This window comes from Pinus tabuliformis, chromosome X (genome assembly GCF_031772625.1).
Source record: "Pinus tabuliformis cultivar Carrire ecotype Pingquan chromosome X, CPIR1, whole genome shotgun sequence".
Taxonomy (NCBI): domain Eukaryota; kingdom Viridiplantae; phylum Streptophyta; class Pinopsida; order Pinales; family Pinaceae; genus Pinus; species Pinus tabuliformis.
This window is the reverse complement of record NC_142308.1, coordinates 774278746-774284700: the sequence shown is the minus strand read 5'-3', so window position 1 is coordinate 774284700 and position 5955 is coordinate 774278746.

Below are 5955 nucleotides of genomic sequence, written 5' to 3'. Positions count from 1 at the left end.
TCTTGATAGTCTTTCGCTACTTGTTCCCTTGCACGCCCAGCTTCACAGAGTACCTGTAAGATCACAGTAGCATAGCACTATACAAGAACATGGATCTATAATCATAAACAATCTAGGATCAGATGTAAATTGACCATACAAATGCAACAAACATAAATGACACAAGAGTATGGAGGAAAACTTGAATAGCTTTTATTGATAAACAAGAAAGAGCCAAGGGGAGTTACAACCAGTTGTTCTGACCCAACATCATCCTCTCAGCGAGGAATCCCCTCTTCACCTTATACAAAGCTTAGATCACCCAACAATCTGATGTTTTATCTCAAGAAACCAACAACAATTCCTTACGATATGCAAAATTCCAGCCTCTGGATCTCTGGGATGAGGGATCCATATATAGATATCTGTAAGGGAGATGAGTCAGCTTGTGATTTGATTAGTTTCTTCCCTCTGATAGTTCTTTCTTCCACTTGGAGATTGATGATCTCTTACTCATCCTTGGTCGAATTCAGAGAGGCAAGTGTCACAGGAGAAGTTTCTGAAAGATTCCATGCCTCTCCACCTCGCGGAATGATACTGCCATTTGTCATTTCTCACCCATCGCACCCCATAGAAGGGATTTTTGAAATGCAACGCACCCACACAGTGTATTTAGGTGAGATGCAATGCACTTAGCCTATGGAGCAGCTGAAATGATCCCGTTTTGACCATTTCTGAACAGTTTTTCATGGAGAACTTCTGGGAGAAGTTGTAATCAGTTGACCTTGTTCCTTTAGGGGTTAGAACAATACTTTTAGGGACTTAGGAGCCCTTGGTTTATGGACATTTCATGCTTGGGGTTGTAGTGCCCAAAAATGTCTATAACGCATAGTGTACTTAAACAATTTCTGAGTGATATCTCTAGTTAATTCATTCAAATTTAGAACACATTTAAGATTATGAAACATATAAGAAGGTAACAAGATCAAACAAAGAAGATAATTCACTGCAAATGGCTCATCTCATGAATCCTATAGCAAAATGCTTTTATTACTTGCTCCAGTCTGTTGACTTGAAAATGGTACAATCACCCTTAGGTTTTCAGATCAAAATAACTCTACAAATGTAAAATAATTCACCATAATACTTCAAATTATGAATTATTTATACAAAAGGAATTACAAAATATCTCAAACTACATTGAGAACTAATCTAGGAAAAAGAAATATCTTTGTGCAAGAAGATAGAGACAACTATTGAACTGCTGCTTGTTGTCCCTATTATTTAGGTTCTGCTGGCTTTGTTCTTTGAACTTTTTCCCTTTATGCTACTTGGCTATTTGGTCTTCACACTCGATGTTCTGTTTTACTTTAACCTTCCATCTGATACACTTTATCCTTGTTGACTTGTCAATATCCTTTTACTGTGATGTTTTACTTTTTACTGTACATTTATATTTTACTGTCTATTTACTACAATAAATCATTCAGTTTTTCCCATCTTTCCACATCTGGTAATTGGATAATGAGCATTTTTCTGTATATTTCATCTTCTTCTGTATATTTGGCAAAATTATGCTTATTAATAAACAAGTGTTTTACCTCATGCTAGAGGTAAAATAAGTTTTCAAAAGTTTGATACAACACTTTGCCTGTTAGTAAGCCCTTCATGGATGAAGTGATTACCTGTTATATGGCCACTTCCCTGATCTTCTTATTATAACCTCATGTGTCATTAACTTATCATTTATTACTGAGGGATTAGGTAATCCCTTTTCCTTCAAAAGTTTGAACTTAGCCACGAACCTGTCAACGACTAGTTGCATGTTTTGGCACTTATCTTCTAAATTCAACATCAAATTTCTCTTAGTGAGGACTTTTTTGACTTCCAAAATTGTACCTATCCTGTCAGGTATCTCCAGTTATTGTAGCTCATACTTATTCTTAGAGTTGAGGGAGTGGATGATTCTTGCTACTTCCTCTAGCATATCTCCAAGTTTTATTTTAACCCTTCCAATGACTTTTGTAGCTTGCTTTATTAAATCAATTTGTTAAAAAATGACCTAGATAGATGGCCAAATATCATTAACAGAGTCAATGATATTGGCCCACAGTTTCTCCTTAGCCTTACCTATAGGTTCATTGAGTGCCAGTTCTTTCTCCAGGCTTTTTATTCTTTCATTCATCCTTGTAGCCTTTTGTTGTTCTTCTTCATGCATGATCTGGGCAACTCTTGTAATCTGTCTCTAGGCTAGTGACTTTCTCCTTCAGTCACTTCATCACAGTGGTCTGAATGGACATTTCTCCCATTGCTTTGACCAACCTGTTTGCTTCATCACCTATGGAGGGTGTTGCTGTTGATCGTGTTGTTGATGTAGTCAGTGCAGATGTCGGTATTGCAGTGGCCATTGGAGAAGTGGGAGCTAATGATGCTGCCAAAGTAGAAGGTATAGTTGTGGTCACTGTTGGAATGACAGTTGTAGGAGCATTATCAATACTAGCTTGTTTGAGTTGAATCGAGCTATCCAACACCTTCTCCATCTCCTTTAACTAGTAATTCAGTTGCAGCACCAAGTCCATCATTTCCTCATGATTGGTCTAGCTTTCCAAGACTTCCTTTGTCTGTGGGCATTGTAAATGAGGCAACTTAAGCTATTTCTTGAGGGTAGTTATGTCCTCATTCTTCTCTTTGGTCAATTTTTATGTGGCCTTAATATCACTTGGGTCTTGGCCTAGTTTAATGACCAAGTCCTCCAAGGACTTTATCCTGGTGTCTTTAGCATGTGAAGAGGCCCTCTCCAATTTGTATTGAGCTATCACATTGTCCAATCAATCCTGCAACTTGTAAGTAGCCATGTCCTTTGTTGTGAGGGTGGAGTAGATCATTTCTCCAGCCTGCTTGTGAAACTCTATCTGATCAATGGGATGAACATCCCTGGCCAATACCTCAAAATTATTTTTCTTGTAATCTATCGAGGTCTTTGGTTGTTGTACAGTGGGCTACAAAAATGAGACCTAAATTTTTCTTTCTTTTATGTCAAAGGTTGACATCATTCTGGTCTGGTTTGGTGGTGTGAGCTTGAGGTACTTGGCATATGTTTCTGCTTTCAATTTTTAATTCCTCATTTTTATCTCTTTGAATCTATCTTTGATATCCTTTTCCTTGTTAGCTAGCCTGACAGAGGAAGAGATCTCCATACTCTGTTGTTTATCCATCATCTGTGTGTTGGAGGTTGATGGTGGTTGTGTTTCCTCTGATGTAGCTGCTTCTTTACTTCTCTACCCCATTGCCTCAATGTTAGTTATTTTCTCTGATGCAATGTTCCTCATGTTCAGACACATGATTAAACTTGGGCCTCTTGCTTGGCTTAAACAACTCTTCAGTTGTATCCATAATAGAGCTAGATGCCTCCTCCCTATTCCTCTTAGGATTCTTCTCTTCATTGGCTGGGGTCTGTATGATAGGATGAATGTTCATTGGATCCCCTTGTTTAGGAACCTGTAGGAAAGATTTGTGATCAAATTGTCTTTCCAAATCTATGAGTGTGTTCTCTACATCCAAAACAGCGTTGTCCATATCAATCAAGGTGTTCTTCACCCACTCATCCTGGTTAGAAAATTGTTCAATGTCACGCCTTGGGTCGTGAATGTATGTTCCAAACTTGACCTTGAGTCTGAGCTTGTTTATGACCCCATGAGGGTCATAGTGCCACATGAAACTGTTTTTGAATTTCATTTTTTGAAGTAACCTATCAGCCTCTGGTCCAACCTCTCTATTGTTGCAAATGAATGGGCCTATTTGGTTTTTCACTTTGAACTGGGTTTTCCTCCTATAAGCTAGGAAGTGGACTTCATCAGAGCTAATGATTTCTCTGAAGTATTCTAGAGCAAATATCATCATAGGGAAGTATTTTGGAAACTTATAGGGGGCTAGCTCACAGCCATAAATTCTAATATTAGTGTGGTTTTGGTACAAGTACCAATCTCCCACCTTGTTTTTCTTGGCCAATTGTAGTACTCTCTTGATTTCTGGGCTGATTCTAGGCTGATTCTTAGAAGTCAGCATGTTCATGAATGGGTACACAAAGGAGTCTATGAAGTATTTATAGGTGAATTTTGTGTAAAACTTGTGGACCAAGGGTGTCCAGTAGATGACTGAGCTCTCCTTTCCCTTTGTATCCAACTTCTGGATGCTCAAAGGGAACTTATCTGTCTGGTAATACAAGAACATATGAAACAACGCTAAAGAGTATTTGAAAACTCTTTCAGTGGGCAGTCTAGTGAATTGTTCATGCATTCTGTCTGCAATGAATTGAGCATAATCAAACATGATAGCCGGAGGCTTGCCTGGAGTGAAAATGGATAGAAAGACCATAATGACCTCATACACATGCTCATCTGATGTGTATCCTAGGATGAATTAGAGCATGGTGATTGTGCATTTGCCAGTCTCTGAAAAAACAGTGGCAGTATAGGGTGGAATGCCTGTAGGAGTATGGCGTTCCTCAATGATGAAATTTGGAAAATTTGTTTGATTTTGATTGGGTCCAGTGTGATCTACAAGTCCTATAGGTTTCCAATGGAAAAAGGGGTTAAATTAGGACTAGGATGGACTTGTGGCATCTGGTTGATAGATTCAACAGTAATGGTGAATAATAACTCATGGTTTGGTGCAACAATAGCCCTTTGGCTTGGAATATAACAAGCATGACAAAAATGTACAATGTATGGGAATGGGTGAACTTCTGGGAATTTATACTTGGGAAAATTAGATTCCCAAAGGTTAATGTCATCAGCATGGTTTAAGAACCTATCCTTACTCCAGCAGTGGTTTCTCAGAAGGTGGCCTGGAGTAGTAGTGTCTTTAATTTGGAAATACCTATTTGCTAGGGCCAAATGGTCAATGTCTAGGTGAGGAGGTGATACAGGTGTGACATTCAGAGAGGTATGGGCAACCATCTTTGTGATAAAATATTGGAATTGGGCTTATACAGCTTGTGGAAATGAAGTATTGACAACTCTGGTACAAGGATAGGGTAATGGCAATTTTGCAAGATAGGGGTTTCAGTATTTGAGGGGAAATAATTTTAATTCAATGAAAATTAATTAAATTCAATTACTTTAATGTTTGAATTTACTATATTCTTTTGAATTTGAGAGGGTTGTCTGTGGTTTGTTGTCAAATACCTGGATTTTGAGGTTCAGACTACAAATTGGTTTTAATGGCGGTTGTAGAGGGTTCTATGGCTTCAGTCGCGCATTGGAGGGCTGAACTGGGCTTCCAGAGTGTGTTCATGAGGCAATTGTTGGTCAAAACTAGTTGTAGAAGCTTGGGGGGCGCAGGAAAGCTTAAGATTCTTTCACAGAGCAAACGAGTGAAAAGGGTTAAAATGGGGGTCTGTGGCCTCTTAATGGGCAGCAGTTAAAAATTGGTGTGGAAACTCGTTTAGTGAATAGTGATGGTTTTTTCTTTCAGTAGGGAGGTGGTTTAAGGAGCCATCATACTGATTTTGAGCGATGGGTGGTATTTTCCCAAGAGTACACAACTTAACACAGTGCCACCACGTAACCCAAGGGGCCCTCGCAATACCGCCCATATCGCATGTTCTCGGGCTGGTAAAGGTCAGGAGATGAATGGGCACGATATGGGCAAGGGTCGTAGGATCTGAGGGTGCAAGATCCAATGGCCATCACATGGTGAAGTTGCACAGCGGGAAATGGGGGCGGATATTAGTGGGGCCTAGGGGTTAATTTCACTCAAGTATAATTAATTAATGGATAATTGTGGGGTTAAAATGTAATGCGGGTTTATGAAATGGGGCCGAGGTTTTGTCGGGAACATGATATTGTAGCAGAGTTAATAAAGTAATGCAGGGGGGATAATAGTTAGGATAAGAGGTTTTAGTGGGGTTTTTGGGATTTTTAGGAAAATTAATCAAGGGAAAGTGATTTTTTTCATGGGAAAGGGTTTCACACC